Source organism: Corvus kubaryi, unplaced genomic scaffold (genome assembly GCF_017639235.1).
Source record: "Corvus kubaryi isolate FWS band 111438036 unplaced genomic scaffold, C.kubaryi_AGA036_p1.0 37396, whole genome shotgun sequence".
Classification (NCBI taxonomy): Eukaryota; Metazoa; Chordata; class Aves; order Passeriformes; family Corvidae; genus Corvus; species Corvus kubaryi.
Genome location: NW_024581135.1, coordinates 18,621,897 through 18,640,438, shown reverse-complemented (window position 1 = coordinate 18,640,438; position 18,542 = coordinate 18,621,897). Strand labels below are relative to the sequence as shown.

Here is an 18,542-nt window from a genome sequence, read left to right as displayed (position 1 = left end):
GAACCCACTCAGTCTTTTCCTATACAACAAATACAGTTTTCATTGTGTTTTGTTCCAATTCTCTGAAACTCGGAGAATATGGGCTTCAAGGCAGGTTACACAACATTTCTTTACTGACTTTCATATTACCCAGTTCAGAGTGAAAGAACTGTCAAAGCATGCCTAGCTATATGCAGTGTGACAGATTTCACTGTTAGGAACAATTGGTCCCAACTGCTCTTATTTCTTGTTTAAGGTTTCAAACCACTTTTGAAAGCTATCAAATTTCACATGAATCTCCTCAGAAGGAGAAAGAATGGATTTCTGGATGGGAAGACAAGCCAGAACTGATGCATAGTGAATAGCATGAGAAGCATAATATTACTTGGAAGGATCTCTGTCATGTCTGTGCCCCCTTTTTCCATAAGGCAGAAAGTTTTATGATTTTCATGGGGGGGTAGGGGGAGGGAGGGGGGAGAATAGGGAATTAATAGGTTAGGCAAATGTGGTATTCTCTTGAAGAAAAAAAAAAACAAAACCACTACCCTGCATTTATAAATAGAATGTGTATGATTTTATTTCTATGATTTCTTCTCATATAAGAATGAGTAAATGACACATTTGGGTTTTTTATGTCAATGGCTATACTTGTACCATCTCATTCATTCCACAATGTCAAGCATAGTCACCAATTTTTGGAAGGCTTCATAAATACTAACAAAGCACTAAATGTTAAGATTTGGGTGAATGAGGGAAAATTTGTGACCAAAAATAAATGATAAAATGGAAGAAGAAATGGACGAGAGCAAGTGAATGACCTGAAGCATTTAGAGAAAAAGAGAGAGAGAAAAATATTCTGAAAAAATACAAATAGAAAAGAAGTGTGATCACATCATGACAAACAAAGCACCTCTGCAATAGTTTTTGAGTAGTGTATGTTTTGCTTCTACTACTGTGGTCTATGAATGAGTCAGTTGCTTTGATAGGACAGCAGATTATGATGAGAAAAAAGAAAGGGTGATTGGAAGCTGTCACACTGCGGGCTCCGAGCTGGAGGGCATTTGAGGTACCAGGTCACAACAAGTGAGCTGGAAGATTCCTGGCTTGGCTGCCTACAGATCCCACTGAAGCTGACCTGTGAGTCGGTGCCTGGAGCTTGTCAGGACTACAGAAGTGCAGGCTGCAGAAAAGGGAACTGTCTTCTGAGAGGGATGGTAGGTGTTAAGAGCTGCTCAGCTTCTTGCTGATCAGTATGTAGGAACTCGGAGATCTTGAGATAATATTTTTAGCAAAACAGGTACTCCATGTATGCTGTTCTAAATATTTTCCCTTCAGTGAAATCAAAACTGTCTAGTCATGATCCTCTCGTTGAATTCACAAATGGAAGACATACAGATGCCAAGTTCAGAAGAAACTGGGTAAGCTCAGCTCAGAAGAATTAACACACAGTTACTCAGCTCACTATAATGTCACTTTTCACTTCAGGATACCAGGTACTCCTTGTTGACATTACAGCCCTTTCTGTTACTTTCAGACCCTTTTACCGAGATACTCAAGTCTATGTATCAGTGATCTATTATAAAGAGACTAAAAGCATCACAAATATTGACATACACTTTGCAATACGTGCGGTCCAAGGGGATCTTGGCAAATTTACATTTGTTTTAAGGAATAGGCGAGGAGGAATACCAAGCTGATCCAAGTGTAGCTTCTTTCAAAATGTGTCTTGTGAAGGGTGATCAACTGAAAACAAAACCAGGTTGAACTCAGAAAGTACATTAGAATAGGCCACAGAAGCAAATAGGAGGTCTGGGATCGATATTTCAGACACTCTTCAGTGAATTTAAGCAAAACTAGCTTAAATACTGAATACTCAAGGCAACATCAATGTAATTATCAAAAAATAGATAATTGAAAGTATTCTCCGTGTTTGAAGCTCTTGACTGTGTAGTCAGTTCTAAAATTAAGCATTCTGAACACCATCTGAGCAACATAAATTGTAAGTGAGGGGAATGAATCTTACTTTAGTTGTAACCATTTAGACAGAGCACTGAAAGGCAATCAACATCTACAGAGTGCTGGAAAAAAAGAGTTTTGGATTCTTTATAAGGTGGTAATTTGTAAAATTAAGCCTAGGCTTTGTTCCAACACACAAGTATTTTTTTTTTAATTCCACTTTATTTTTACATTGAAATGGTTGGGGAAGAACACTTTAGGCATGGTGATCCATCAACCCAACTACTTCATATTTGCTGATTGAGATTTTTCAGTAACAGGCTAAGATCTTCTGAAATTTACTTTGCTTTACACTTCAAGTTACTGAAATATATAGTGCTTGAATCTTTTTGAAAACAGAAATGTAGATGCCGAGCATATTTGAAAGATGAAGAGGTTCTTACGGCAAACAACATAGCATGCACATATGCTTTCCTCTAGAGACCTTCCTAAACATAAGCTCCCACACATGCCTTTATAGCAGCTATAAAAAAGTCTGTGTTTCTCATCAGTTCTTATGTCTCATGATGAAAAGAGTTCCCGCTGACAGCGTATTTCCTATTCTGTGTTATCTGGATTTGGCTTAGACAGGATTTTATCTCCAAATCATTTGGTACAGGCAAGGAAACACCAAGAGGTGAGGTCATAGAGATAGAAATACTTCCTATGGTATTTGCTATAGTTCCTATGCTACAGCATCTGCCGGGAAATCTGACTTTGTAATCATGAACTGTAACATGTAAGCATAGAGTGACAGAGAAATACCTATCTACCTGTGTGTGCCTGTCATATGAAAAAAAAAAAGGTTTTGCAAAAGCTTATTATTTGATAATTCCTTGTTAAATGGAATGATTTGCTCAGTTTGGAATGTCTGCTCCCAGGCATAGTAAGTTCCCAGCTATACTGGTTGAAAGAATTGATAATGTAATCAGGTAGGCATACTCCAGTCACTTTCATTACTGAAAATCATTCTGCTCTTTCCTGACAAATTGTAAAAAAAAAATAAATAATGTAAAAATTATGCCTGTGATGGCTTCAGACTTCAGCCTGCAAATGCAATCCAGAAAGCTAAATGTAACAGTAACAGTAGGCAGCTTCTGAGAGGTGCACACTGGAGTATTTCAGGAGGCAGTAAACACTTCAACAGCAAAACTTTCAAGACAGATGAAAAGTGAGACACAACACCACAAAACCCCCCATTTACAGTTTTAGGCAATGTTTTTAAATATTTATTATTATAAAACAAAAAGAAAACATACTATTCTACCAAAAAAAAAAAAAAAAAAGGCAATCTTTAAGTAACAAACTCGGGAATTTTAATTTACCAAAACCAGTACAATTTTAAGGCCTAAAAGTTAACATTTTTTGCTATATGACATATTGCATTTTAGCCAGCTACTTATTCTGTTTCTCAAAAAAAGAGATTTATTTGGGGGAATATGGGTTTTTTTGCTACTGGTGGTAAAACTGGCTTGATATTGTTTTAGACTAAAGGTGTTATCGTCCTTCTGAAGATTATTATCTTGTTTTCTTTCAAAAATTTAATAATTTATTCTGTACTTTGCTTGCAGGATTTTGGTTGAAAATTATCTAAAACAACTTTGGTAATTATTTTTCTAGTGATTACTATAAGCTTAAGGTCCTTTGGGAGAATGTCAAATTATATGTCTATAATTACTTCGACTTCCTCCAGTTTCCGTTCAATAAAAAATTAAGATCAATAGCTCTTGGCCCACAATAACTATGCAGAGCTCCTTGTCTCTGCAGGCAAGAAAATCCAACCTATATAAACGATGAATTCTCATCCCCACAAAATCCTGCATTAAGTTGTCTGTTATTCGCCATTCATCCACAGATTGTGTGAATCCTCTTTCTCTAATAATTATATATTTATATCAGATGGACTGCAAAGATATTTGGAAATAGGAGAAATCTATTCCCAGGAGCAGGCTTAAGAAACCTTGGAAATGTTCCATAAGCTTAATACATTCTAATGGCTATTCCTAGCCAAGAGAACTGGTGATTTTAAGACTTCAGGCCTCTGTTGAATATGAAGTATGCAAAGCACCCAGATGGGCACTTGAACTAAGGTAAACATTACTGAGGTATTTTAAGCCATTAGAGGAACTGTGCTTTGTAGTGTGATGCCATCTATGTAAGAAGATCATCTTTTCTACAGTTCTGAGTGGCTTTAGTGGGACTTTGGGCATTTTTGTGGCACCCCCCGGTCATTTGTTCGACTAGGGGAAGTTAAAAGACTACAACTCACTGCTCTTTTGCACCTGCTGGGATGCACTAAAACCCACTTCATTTATAGTTCAGTTTCGTTGCCAAATTTCACCATCCATGGCTTATGTTGGCAATGTCCAAAATATTTAATTACCATGTGCTTGTAATACATCCAGAACAATACCTTTGCATATTTTTTTTCTTAGATTGGAAAGGAACTCTTCTGTTCAAAAATTATTTTTTATGAAAATATAAAATGTTGAAGCATTAACAAAATAGCAACACATGCAACCAGGAGAGTAGAGAATCATTGAACACCAAATTATCAAGAGTCATGTCTTAGCCATATGATGACTTGGATAGACCTGCTGCTGGTACGTTTTTCCTGTTTCAAATCTCCGTTAAAATTACAGAAAATACTTTCCTATTATTCTGATCTTAAGGAGCTGCCACATTTCACTGAAGCCTGTTGTATCATTGCTAATGGAGTGGCATGCATAGGCCGGGATGTGACCCCCAAAAGTTTGTCAATTGAGATATGTACTCAAATTATAGTAAAAAAGGGTTTGGGAGCCACAAAGCATTTTGTGAGAATTTCCAGTGTGGTCCTAAGGTAAACATGAATACATACTCAGTACTCATAGCACTAACAGTAGTGCTTGTGACTGTTAAGGGTAGATTGCATCTTACTGGAATAGCAGAAGAATGAAAGATAAGCAACACATCATTAGGACAGATGAGAAGAAAAGGAATGAAGCAATACATTATTTTTAATATTCTGAATGCTGTCTTTTGACATACCAGGCATGGACTCCATTTTATTACTGTGTATCAAAATTTGAAATAAATGAGATTAATCAGTGAAGACTTAATGAACAATTGTAATATTCCCTTATTGCTAGCAGAACTAAAAACAAGTTTCTGAAAATGTGACGTGAATAATACTGGAGGACTTCCAATCTTACTCTGAATTTATAAACACTAGAAATGACATTTTGAAGAACTATTGATTAGTTACATGAATATCAGTTCCAAGTAAAATACTGAAGATATTTTGATTTGAGCAACAAAAAATCAGAGGCTACAGTGCTAATTATGGTAATGAGCACAAAGATAAATGTTGTCAAATGACTCCCTTTTTTGAAAAGATTATAGATCTATTTAAAAAGGCAAGCATAGAAGCATAGTTGGTTTCTGGACTTTTTAAAAGTTACTAAATATCATGCATTCATTAAATACTTTGTTTGGATGCAAGTGATCAAATTAGGTGGGCTACAGGCTGGGCTGATAGATTTAAAAATATCACTAATGAGATGTGTCTGAGTGTAGTGGTTTAGTCCAAAATACTCATTACTGTTTATCTTCTGTGAGATAAGAATTAGGAGAAACGCAAAACAGGCACCAAACTTGAAAGAATATAAAGAAGTTTATTAACAGACCTAAAAGAAGAAGAAAAAAAAAATCATACCACACCTTCAGAACTCTTCTCCTCTCCCCACCTTTCTCCCTTCTCCCACTGACAATGTAAAAAGACAACCCTTGAGATTTTCAGTCTGTTTACCACTTCCATAATAACCTTGTTCAGTCCATTTAGGAAGAGGAGTCTCTCTTGTCCATGCTCTGGAAACATCACAACGAGACAGCCGCCCAGGTTGGTTCTCTGCTCGCATGTGAGTCCCTTCCCCCCTGACTTGCAGCTTTTCCCACAACTGCTTTCGAGGGTCCACTCGAAGTTTTTTGGGATACAGTTTTAAGGTTGAGCTGTTCAGAAATAAAAGTTCTCTTCACCCATCTCTGGGAACATTTCATCTCTAAGAACAGAGGCCCTCCTCCTTCCCTGGGAGCAAAGGGTCCTCCTCCTCTTCATCTTTAGGACTATCTCTGGGAGCATCTCTAGGAACTGAGGTTTTCTCCTTTCCCATTTGGAGCAAAAGTCCTCATCGTTTCCATCTCTCCCTGTTAAAACTTCTCATCAAATTACAGCTGCATCAGCATCTGCCTATCTCAGCGCAGGTGCTTTTGCTCACAAGTACAAGTTGAACACTCCACCCCCCCATGCCTTCATGAAATTACAATGGGTACTCTGATATATCATAGCTTCACAACAGAATTTCAGCTTTAAGCATCTCCTCTTTCTCCTCCCTCAGGTTTTCAGCTCTTCACAGCACTAAAAGGGTTAATCTCACCTCGGCCTTGCAGCTGGAATTTTGTTCATCACTGTTGGTCACATGACCTCTGCTGGACAGCAGCAGAATCTTGGCCGCACTGGAGAGGGGGAGCTGGCCATCTGCCCACAGCAGGGCTGTGGGGGGGTTCCGCAGGTGGAACAGGGCCCATCGGCTCCAGGATGGCCGTGGCCCGGCCTGGCCTGGCCCGAGCAGGGCCTGGGCTGGGCCCGCTGGCCCCCGCACGGGGCCCACAGCCACCTGTCCCAGCACTGGAAATGAGACAGAGCAAGTCTGCCTCAGGGTTTCTATTCTTAAGTGTGCATCACAGAGGTGGTCACAACTTTAAGTGGCTTAAAGAATTGTCCATATTCAAACTGGTCAGCTGATAGGTTCTGTCAGGTCATAGAGGAGCTGTAAGCACCCCTTTCCAAGAACGTCACTTCTGGGACTATGCTTGCTAACCCATGACACTGAGTGGTATTATTTCTAGGAAGGACCCTCTATAAATAGGTTCTTCATTTGGTGTATTAATATTTTTGTCAGTTATGCACACTATGCTGTAATGTTTTTGATTATAAAGTTTGCAGATGACATGGAAAAAGGAACAAGGTTAATAAGGTTGGTATTTCAAGGTAAGCTGAATAGTCTGGTTTAAATGCTGGAGTTGAAAACACCAAATTTGAATGTAGTCAAATGCAAGGTACAAGAACTGGGACTTCAGAATATAGGATAGGAAAGTTCATTTTCAAATGAAACAAGAATGAAAGATTTAAAAGCCAAAACCACCTCAAAGTGCATGGCCTGGGCAAGAAGGCCAGTGAGCTACTGTGATGACTGGAATGGAGAGCAGCAAGTAGAAGCAGGGACGTGAGCACGCTATGAGCTGGAACATGTGGCACTGATGAGGTTTCTTTAAAATATTCTGCCTTTTGTTCATGAAGGAGTTTGAAGGTCTACTAAAAGATTGTGTGAGATGCAAAAAAGTGTTTTGAGGCACTGGCAATGAGAGTGAAACCAAGCTTAAATAATTCAGTTTATAAATTTGCTGAAAAGAAAATTAAGAAGTACATATCACTGTTGGGTGGAGAAGACATTACACTGGGAACTCCCCAGCTTGTCTGACAATGGAATAGTATTTTCTAGAAAACAGCAGTTGATACTAGATGAGTTCGTCTTGTAAAATGCAGTTTATTGTAAATAAGTATTGGAACAGCTGATACAAAAGGCAGTGGATATAGAACTGGTCTGGGCCTTTAATTTAGATTCATAGCAAAGCAAATTTAAATTCTTCACTTCCATTGTGCAATTTGTTAATTTAGCAATTCTTCTTTTCCCTGCATCTTGAAAGAAGTTTTTCCTATGACTAATAGGAACAGTTCTGCTTTAAGATTATTATTATTATAATCAAATTATGTCCTTTAGAGGTCATGAAACTTCTCCAAGATGCATAAATTAGTCAGCTATATTCTGTTTATTCTTTTTTTCTCAGAATTGCTTTGAGGAAGTCTAAATTAGCAGTGGGAATTAGATAGTTTTCAGAATACACCTGTAGTCTGAAAGACGAATGGGAATGAGCCAGCTGTATCTTTCTCATGAACTCAGCTTTAAAGTGGTTGTTGAGCTTAGGGCTATAGCTCAAGTCAGCAGAAAAAGGAAGAGGAAAGCCCTTGAAAAACTTTCTTCTGCAGCACAGGACATCTCGATACATTTCATCTAGCAGTCACTTGCCCATAGAGGCGCTTGCTGTGGCTTTTTATCTTCATTCTATGACCTTTTTCACCCAATTATTTAATTCCCCTCTGAATCCAATCAAAATAAATAAATTATGGTTTCATTAGAGGAATAACTGAGCTAAATCCAGTGGAATGAAGCTGAGGCTAAACATTCTAGCCCATGAGCCCTGAAGTTCTATGAAGTACTGTTGCTTATATTTTCCAAATTTTTTTTCTTAAAATAGCTACTTTATCTGAATATGGCTGCAATTGAGTAAACATATCATGGATTAGCCTTCCTTTCTATATTGGTGGTGAAAATGCTTGGCAATGGCAGATTGTATCATACTGCTCCAATTCTAGACTGCCATGGCTGTTCCAGCAGACTCAGAGTAACAAAAAGAGGGGGCATGGGTTGTAGAAATAAAACATCAATATAGCCTCACAACCAAAATCAGAGTAGCCCTGCTGAAGCTCAAGCATCGTCACAGAAGTGCTATGTTTAAAAGAGAAAAATTAAAAATTGCTCATCCTGTTCTCTTAATTTTAAAGGAGGGGGTAGTGAAAGTCCAGTGGAAAACCCACTCTTTCCAGGAAGATGGTGAACCAAAACAGAAATCCTGGAGGAAGGTTTGAGAGCTGCTGTTAGGGGCAGAAAGTCCTATTAATGTTTCTGTTCTAATTTCTATTTTAATGACACTTGGGGACATGGTTCAGTGGTGAACACAGTGGTGCTGGGTTAATGATTGGACTCAATGTTAGAGGTCTTCTCCAAGCTGAAGATTCTATGATTCTATTTGAGTTCCACAGGACATGTGTTGTGAGAGAGCACTCAATCTCCTTCCCAGATCATTCTGTAGACATGGAGCTTTCAGAAGGTTTCAGCCACTTGTTCTTGGGCAAAAAAATAGAGAGATTTGCATTGCTTCATTTCCTTTGCAAGTCCACCTTTAGACACAAAGAGACCAAAATCTGCGTTTTGCAAGGCAATGATTCAAAGCTGACACAAATTGAGATACTGGTTCTGGGAGGAAGATGGTCTCTGTCAGGACTGTGATAGGTATCCCAATATTGCACTGTAAGCAGTTGAAGAAGGAAGAGACATGTCTTTCCCAAGGTCATGTTGCCACAGCTTCCAATAAAAATTAAAAACTGTTAAAGAAGTAAATATGACAAAGGAAAGAATTTTGCTTCATTGAAGTACCTTAAACAATAGAACTTGCTGAATTCACCTGAGGTGACCTGTTAAAAATAGGAAGAGAAAAATATTTTCCCTTATTGACCACTAAGAACTTAGTGATTTGACCACATATAGCTGAATCTTGAAAAATCACCTAATAGGAATGGTTGAGAAAGAACTTCTTCAGTAGATTTCTCTGAGATATCATTGGTTTACAGTGTGGAATCAGTTTGAAAGAGATCAGCATAAAGAGCTAACATCATTTCATGACGAGGCATTTTAGGCATTGCTTTTGTCTGTTTATGGCTGGTTTTTTTGTTTGTTTGATCTACTCTGCCTGAAATCAAGCCATAGTGGCTTACAAGGACACTCAGTTTACTTTCTCACGTAGAGGAAGGAAAAAGAGACAGCTACGTCAAAAAGATGAGCAAGATAAGCAAATATAACACAGACTTTCTCTTTGTCCTGCAACCTTCAAAATACTATTCTTGATTATTCAATTAGTGTGTTAATTGTTTTTAGTTCAGAGTTTACTTAAATGAAAGATCAATTAATAGTAGCCAAAATAATATTTATTCTGACAGATAAAACAAGTGCTTTAAACCAAGGCACTCTAGAGGTGACTGAATTTTCTTTACATGAGATGGTATTCATATCTTTTTTAACACTTTTATATAGTGCTGCTAAGCTCAGCATTAGACAAAGGATCACTTAAGTGTATGCAAACCTAAGGTGTTGGCAAGGATGTATCCTGCTATGTAAATAATAATACACTGGTTATCAGTTAGCAAAGGACTGGAACCTCAGAACCTGGGAGCTGCAGAATATGACTGACAGCCCCTGAATCCTCCTGCTCTACAAGGGACTTCCCTCAACTGACAAAGATTTGGGACATCTGGCGTGTTGGACCACTGTGTTTTTCAGCACTGAATGAAGGTTGACGTGTTTAGTACAAAGGTATTTGTACTAAATACCTTTGTCTCATTCTTACTAGGCTTTATCTTTGGGTTGGTGAAGCAGAAATGAAGACAGAAGCATGCCCTGATCTAGATGCCTGAGATCAGGCATATTTAAATTCATATTTAACTCTGTGTAGTTTGAAGGCTGAACAGTCTTTTGCCTATGAGAGCTTGTAGTGTGCAAGTTCAAAATTTGGATATGGAATACATAACCTGAAGAGCTTCGATTATTGCTCAGTAAGTCCTCTGTGGAAACAGCTACAGACACTAGAGACTTGAAAAGTTACCTGAGACACAGGCTTCTTATGTAATTGTGAGCTCTCATATTGTAAACTATGCCCAAATGACAAGGAACATCATGCAAAGAAAAGCAAGAAACCAAAAGGGAATCTGTATTATTTCCTGGAAGCACCGAAATGATGGAAATAAGAGGAACAAGAATACAGAAGCTGGAACATTTTCTTTGGTGGGAACCAAAGAGATCTATTGAAAACTTTTAACAGGTCACCCACTCTTTTGCTACCCTGCAGTTGTTAAGCGAATTTCTAAAAGTTCTGGTAAAGCAAAATACAAGTAGTATCACTTTTCTATAAAGAACTACATCTGAACTATTTTTCTTTTTTCCCCCAGAAATATAGACTTTTCGAAGACTTGAAAAGACATTAAAACCTAATGAAAGTAAATATAGTTAGTTTGATTGCTCTGGGCCCATGTCAATTAAAGAAGGACAAATATAAGCTGCTTGGATCCAGAATGAAATGGAAATGATGAATTTATGCCTTTAGCAAAAAGTGAGTACTGATTGTATCTTCATGTGTTGCTAGAGGGGATGGCCAGTCTTGCGAACCTGTTCATTGCAGGAGGTCTTTCAGGATTTTGTGTTAGCCAGTTCTGCATCTGTGTTAAATCAATATCACAAATGGTGCATGCTGGGGGCTATTTAGGAGGGGCTTGGGAAAAAAAAAAAAGAAAATAAAAAAAGGCACCTTATTGCTTTTAGTGCTAATGGTACATTTATTATGCTGAACCATAAATCTGTTTTGCCTGATATTGGTTTTAGGCATCAATAACTCATGGCTTGGAGTTCAAGGTACTACCACTGCAATTTCCAGAAATGTTCTGGTGGATGACTGACAGCTTTACTTAATCTCCAAAACTAAGTGTGGTTTCTTTCTTTCTCCTAAGCTCATAAAAGATAGTTTAGGGAGATGCTAAAAATAATTAAAATCTAAATTCAACATCCTGGAATCAGTGACAGAAGAAAATTCAACAGAAAAGCCTGCCAGTACTAATTATTTTCAGTTGATAAAAATCATTCATTTACTCAAAATAAATAGGCATATTTATTGAATGGTTAATTAACTGCTTTTTGATTTTTCACTTTTTTCTTTCCTCCTATTTTTGCCATTCTCTTTTAGTATTAATATGCAAAACAGCAGATGGTTTTTTTATGAGATAAGTACAAAAATAGTCGCTTGGGAAATCAGTTTATGGGCACTCTCAGAGGTATAATAGGCAACCCTATAAATCTTACAAAGAATCTTGAAAAGGAATTTAAAAGACTATCGTAGCTAGTTTTATTGTAGAGGAAGAGATGTCAAAGAGAAATGAAAGAACAGTCCATGACTATTAAGATTACTATGACCTTGACCTATTTAATGTTCACAGTTTAATTGTAGAAGGTTTTTATGTTTAATTGGATTATAATTTTTCAGTTATTTTCTAGGATAATGTATATTGTTAAATATCAGAAACTGCATGTGAGTACAAAATTAAAAAATTAGGGATACCTCTCTGAGGAGTATCCACTGAATTCAAGAATTCAGTGTTCACCCTTCATGACTGGAATATTTCATCATTTGGAGGAAAATCAGGGACAATCTTGTAAATATGTGGCATACTAAGTATTGTAAAATACTAAGGAAAGGAGGCTTGAAAACATTGCCACATCTTAACATCTGAGTTGTACTATTTAAGATGTTTGGAAATATGAGTGCTTTTTAAAATGCTCTTTAATTCAGTTGCAAGTTTGGTAAGGTATGATTTAAGGACAAGAGGGTATTTAGAGATGTACTTCTGCCTATTTGAATATTTGCATCAGTCAGATACCAGAAAGTTTAGTCAACTAAAGGAAAAAAAACATCCCTTTTTGACTAGTCCTCCAGTGGTCTTCATTGTGATATGACTGGGTCAAATAATAAAAAATAATTGCAGAGTAAATTGAGATCTTGAGCTATTAGATAATACTTGAAGGAATAAATCAAAAGCTTTTGCTGCCTGTTTCAAAAGTAGGTATGTGATATGCATTTATGGGTTTTGCTTATCCAAAGTAGCACATGCAGAGAAATGGCCAAAGTCTGCAGAGAGACTTGGGTAAAGGACTCATAAATGGAATCCCCCTCCTCCTCCATTTATAAGACTATGTGTTATCAACACTAAATACAGGAGTTTATTTTTTTGAAGTCTTTGAGCCATTGTTTACACATTGCAGCATGACTCACTTGTGCAGGTTGTTCAGGAACACAAGGGATAAATTATTTTGAGAAAAGAAAGAAAGGTCAGAGAAGGACAGAAAAAATGCCAAAAACCTGCACCACAAGATATTGTAGTTGTCTCTCCAGTCACTGATACAAGAGCATTTTAGTGTTTCAGCAGATCCCAAATGGAATCTATATTAGTATGAGCAAACCTCAAGTAATGATTTATTTATGTGCAAGGCATCTTAAGAGCAAGGTGTCTAAAAAAAATTGTCCTGTTTACTCAAGGTTGTTGGCAGGAGTAAGGTCTATGAGATGCTGCTTCCTCCATTTCAGCATGGAATATAAAGGACCTTGTGGAAATAAACTCAGCAAGTAAGGGTAATTTAGTGATAAGCACTGTAAACCTCTACTGCCACATTTTCCATAAAGGAAAAATTCCAGAACTTGGTTCATAGACTTACAGTCTTCTGTAATAATGACTAGCATTATCTTCATAACATCTGTAGCAAAAGAGTTTAGACTGTTTTGTACTCCTCACATTAAACCCCCAAACATTAATATTTTCATCTCCATCCTCATGAGGTGTTGTCAGTCTTCTTTTCCAATCCGCAGATTTTTCTAATAATTTTCAAAAGACTACAATTTTTAAAGGATTTTTTTTTCCTAACTGCATTTACTTTATTTACTTTGCCTCTCTGTCTGCTGAGGCATCAGAATAATTAATTTGCTTGTTGAGTATTATATAAACTTGACTGACTTTCTTACCACTCTCAAGCATTAGACATTACTACTCGTATTACCAGTGCAGCTGGCTCAGAAAGAGTCTTTTGCTGAAAGTCCTACATGTCAGCAACTTCTGTATCTATTTGTGTTCAGATAGTCTTGACTTGCCAGCAGATCAGACCCAGGGAAAAATGCTTATATGAGTTACTGTAAACTGAAAAATACTGTGGCTCAATGGAAGAGCAATTTGGCTAGTATCTGAGAGAAGTAAACAGCTTTTATACTCCAGACAAAAGCTATGGCTCTCAGATGTATTTTGAATGACAAAACATAATGTTTGCAAACTATTACACTGGATTTACTTATCCTCATGAGAACAGACTGTGATGAGGCAGTCATTGTTCTCCAATTGGATATACAGTTATAGGAAATATTATAGAAAATAAGAGTGGAAAACTTTGAAGGAATATCCAATTCATCATTTAGCCCAAAGATGGAATCAGCTGTATAAAACTTAGGCAAAGTTTGCCTGAGCTGCAACATCAAGCAAATTGTATATTGCCTTTGCAATGCTGCCAGCCAAATTTGCATTCTGTTCATTTAGATAGCCTTTTCTACTCAATTTCTGTGTATTGGGTTGGGTTACCTGTAGTGTACCAATGAACTTTATTTATTTTTCTACCTGGTGTAGTCAACATTTGGTTATCTCTAGTCAAATTGTCCTGTCCAGTGCCATGGCTGTGGAGGCACCTGAGCTTGCTCTAAGTGAGTACTTTGTCTGCTTTGCTGTTTGGAGTGCCATGACCAACAGAATTGTTCGGTTTTGCACCTTAATTAAACTGTCCTTGTATGTTTCCAAAGCCTAATACAGGTATGATATTTCCACCTCTTGATTAACCCAGGGCAAGTACGTAAACAGATTTTTTTCTAAAGCAAGCACTCTTATTAAACACTTGAAACACCAAAAGTAGAGGTTCATACATATAAACTACATAAAGTTTTAATAGGGACTCCTCATTAACAGTCTACACCAATATGTGAAAAATAAATGCACCAAAGTTTTTTTAATGTTATTTTCTGAAGATTGGAAAAACAGTTACTGATTTCAAATACAGCAATAATTGTTTTTTTTAAAAATTATTCTCAAATTATATTTTTCTCGCCTTTTTTTTTGTTTCCATATTCTACCTAAGTCAGGATATGCTAGCTGTAGGTCTTATTAGTGATCTACCTTTTCTAGCAAATGCTTCTACCTTTTTTCTTTTTTTTCCTTTTTCCTTTTTTTTTAATTTTCAGTAAAGGAAAAAGGAAAGCATTCAACAAGGGACAAGGAAAACATATATTTCAAAAACCAGTGAAAAGCAAGCATTTTTTTACCTCTTCAAATTTGATAGAAAAGTCATTGTAAGTTTATCTTTAAAGGAGAAATATAAATTAAATAGATTTTGTAAACAAAAATTTGGATTATTTTTATCTCTTTCACTTACAGCTTGATTTTCGTTTTGAGATCAGAGCTCAAGTCATGTTTAGTCTACTAAGGACATAACTAAGAATAATAGTTCCTGCATCTAACCTGACTTCTGTAAGCCCCAGTCAATGTTCCACATTGAGACTAAAACTTTTCTTGACCTGTCTTTCAATGTTGCCACAGGATTTTATGTCTATATTGCATTTACTCTTGATTATGTCTAATTGAGCAAATATAACTACAAAAATATAACTACAAATAAAACTCAAACATAACTGCAAAACTTAGGATGATCCATATTATTGAAACCTTTGCCTTCTTTTGTAAAGAGAAACTGTATCAATCAAAATATTAATTCACAAATAATTTGTATATGCATTATATGTATTTAAGGCTCTTTGCTTACTATTGAAGCAAATAAAATGAAAAATGAAGTAAGTCATGGAATACTTACATAAGTTATATGCAGTAATTTTAATTTCTATAAAGTGCTTTTTCTAAACAAGGTTGTGTAGATTTTTAATGGCTGGCTAAGCCTGAATACTTGTTTCTGCTGTTGTGCCTTGCACAGAAGTGCTGATATGACCCAAACAACAATAAATGAAGAAATATACCAAGGCTTCTCTCAAACCTCCCCCCCCCCCCCCCCAAAATAGCAAAGAAACACCAGAAATGACTGTAAATATCTTCAAAATAGAGAATATATCTTTCCCATCATTTTCTTGAAAAACCAAATCTCTGTAATACAAGAAGTTTAACCCTGTAACACCATGTACAACAGGTAAAAAATGGTTATTTTCCAGAAACCAACCTGCATGCAGTAGGATTTATTTGAGGGAATAACAATTCCCTTTAGAAATTAATCCCAGACTTTCTTTTATAGCGATGCTTTCCTTCTACTCACCGCAGTAAGAAATACATAGACAGGTGTGCAGGATCAGTGTGTGTCTCTCGGTGCTTTGCCTTGCTGTTGCTCTCCTATCAGGGCTAGCTGAGCAGTTCTGTGGGCACAGTGTGACAGGAGCTCCGCTGCCTTGGGAGCAGGTACAGCTGCAGCTTTAGCGCTCGCTCTCTGCCTCACATTTGTAACACCCTCACTCCTTCCGGTCATTCGTTCCAGGGGAGGAATGACACCAGCATTTCTGAGCTGTTCCTGTGTTTTCTCTCAGAACAGTCAGGGAAAGCAGACTTCGTGATCTCCATGCTAACTACCAGCCTGCGTGCTGCCAGTTCTCCCTACTTCTGCCAGTGATGACATTCAGCTTGCTCCTCCACACAGGATACAGCACTGATTCCTCATTATGTAAGGCAGTCTAGGTCAAGTGTAGGAGAGACACTGCTGGCCTGAGCAAGCTAGTGGATTGCTCCCTCAGCTTCATGGGGTCTGGAAGCTGGATCCTGATCTTTGCTACATCTTCTTGGGTGAGTGTTTTTGCATGATTTAAATGGTTACTGTGCTGCTTTTCTATGCAGATAGCTGTCAGCCATGCTGTGAATTGCAGAGATAATTTCTTAGGTGAAATCAGCTCTGTCAGCATGATTGAATTAAGATAGTAGTTCTTCTAGGCTTCTCAGCTTTAAGACACTTTACAAATAAATAAATCATAAATCGGGTTTGTTAAGAAACATCCTTTCTAACCATATGGGGATTAGTGTTAATTTGACTGATTAAGCAGTGAATTAAATCTATTTGCTTGAAGATGGTGTGGGAAAGCATTATTGGATATTGCTATTAGCTCTGAGAGGTTTACTGCAGTTCTTGGCTGTTGCATTTTTTTAGCCTAGCAAATTACAAATACGCTTCTCCTATTAAACTTAACAAAAGAAACAGAAATGGTCTTTAATTTTCTTGTACTCTCTGGTTATTTTTTGAAGTAGCAATTAAACTCAGGATGCTATTTGCTGTGTACTGCATGAATGTCTAAATCTTTATGCTTCTGAGATATGTAAGGTGAATACTGCAGATAAAATTACATTTAGTGACTGCTCTGCAGAATGCTAGAACAGTACATGGGAGCTAGATTTATATTAGAGAGTAGCTTTTATTCATGCTCCATGTAGAATTCAAAGACATTTTTTGTATTTCAGCCCTGCTGAAAATCAGTCTGTAACAAAGAATAGAACAAGTTTGTCCTTAATTTTACGTGCTGGGTATTGTCAGGTGCTGGGAGGTCTGATCATACTGGAATGCAGTAGAAGAGGCCCTGGAAAGTAACAGCATAACACTGATACTGCAGTATCATATAGGGAATTTCAACAAGGCTAGCTTGCTTGTTAAGGACAGCTACTGTCTTATAAATCTGAAAAAATATTTAACACATATGAGAGATTAATTGGAACACTTGTCTTTCTTTGCAGTACCTTGGACAGCAACTTTTTTGTTCTCTAATACAGTGAGTCTCCTTCATGGGACTCAGCAACTGGTGAAAATTAATACCAATTTAAGAGACATCAATGAATTAAAAAGTACCAGGGAATTTATAGTAAAAAAAAAAAAGAAAAAAACAAAAAAACAAAACTGAGAGGAACTTTGGTCAGCATTGCATCAATGCATTGTATTTAACAGCTTACTGCCAAGATTTCTTTTAATATTATCTTTAAAATAGCAGTGTTTGTATTGCATTATGTTAATGAGTGTCAAAATAGTAAATTAAGAATGCAAAATCGTTGGCAATTTACAATATGGCATTGACAAAATTTTCATGTCTAATAGGTAACTGTTCACTTTAAGTGTAAATACCAAGGTCCCTTACATCAAAATAAGATTGGATATTAATATAAGTTTATGTATTAATATCTGATTAAAACTAATTTTGATGGGAAGAGTGGAAGCCTTTTAAATGTGTTTTTTCTCCCCACAAGAAACTAGTTGTTCTTCATACTGTTCTAGAAATAACTGATAGACTAATTTCAACACTTGTTCTGAAGTGAGGTGAATTGTTTTATTATTTTCTTATTGTCTTTGGAAGCTCTCTTTCTCTGAAAAAGAACTGCCAGGCAGTGAATTGTCTTTTCATCATGGTCTTACCTTACCAGTTACTAATTTTTTTTTTTTTTTAGTAATGACAGTTATATAGATCTATGCTGTGATTTAGTAGAAATACGAGGCTGCAGCCTTCATTAATTACATTATGAAAGTTGGGCTCAAGAAAGTGGAGCTCAGTTTTGGTATCTTGATAAAACCTCTGTTGCAATGCAGTATATTACATTGTATAATATTTTATAGATATCACTTCAGACTTCAAAATACTGAAGTATGTCTTTCAAACAAACTTGAAATAATAGCATAGTATAGGAACTTAGTACCATGAATTATTGTAATGATGTACTTCACATTCTTTGTCTCTTTCTGCTTGAAGTGTTCTAAAATAGTTACGCTATTATATATGAGTACACTGTGTTCCATCCCATTTCAAGAGTGGGTGCTTGAGGTATTTTCTTACAGGCTCAAGGAGTATTAATAACATATCTATTCAATTAGAAGAAAAAAAAAAGGCCTTATTGTCTTTAAATGTGTAGTGATTTTCTGGAAGTCTTATTTTTATTTTTTGCATCGTGGTTCATAGCAGGGTACACACAGTACTTCTCAGCATAGCAAGCTGCAGATACTACAGTAGGATACAGTGTTAGAAAATGGTGTTTCCCATGT

At 36.7% G+C, this 18,542-nt stretch overlaps 1 protein-coding gene and 1 long non-coding RNA gene across 8 annotated transcripts in view; one reads left to right on the top strand and one right to left on the bottom strand.

Annotated features, from left to right (window-relative positions):
- LOC121670482 overlaps positions 1-15,893 on the bottom strand; it is a 110,118-nt gene extending 94,225 nt beyond the window's left edge. For all 6 annotated transcript variants that reach the window (XR_006018149.1, XR_006018147.1, XR_006018150.1 and 3 more), the window contains exon 1: positions 15,798-15,893. This is a non-coding gene — a long non-coding RNA (uncharacterized LOC121670482). The remainder of the gene's footprint in view (positions 1-15,797) is intronic.
- A 183-nt stretch (positions 15,894-16,076) lies between these two features.
- Positions 16,077-18,542, top strand: part of LOC121670479 (sodium channel protein type 1 subunit alpha) — a 93,324-nt gene continuing 90,858 nt past the window's right edge. For both annotated transcript variants that reach the window (XM_042040757.1, XM_042040756.1), the window contains exon 1: positions 16,077-16,315. The gene's annotated coding sequence lies outside the window, so the exon portion shown is untranslated. The remainder of the gene's footprint in view (positions 16,316-18,542) is intronic.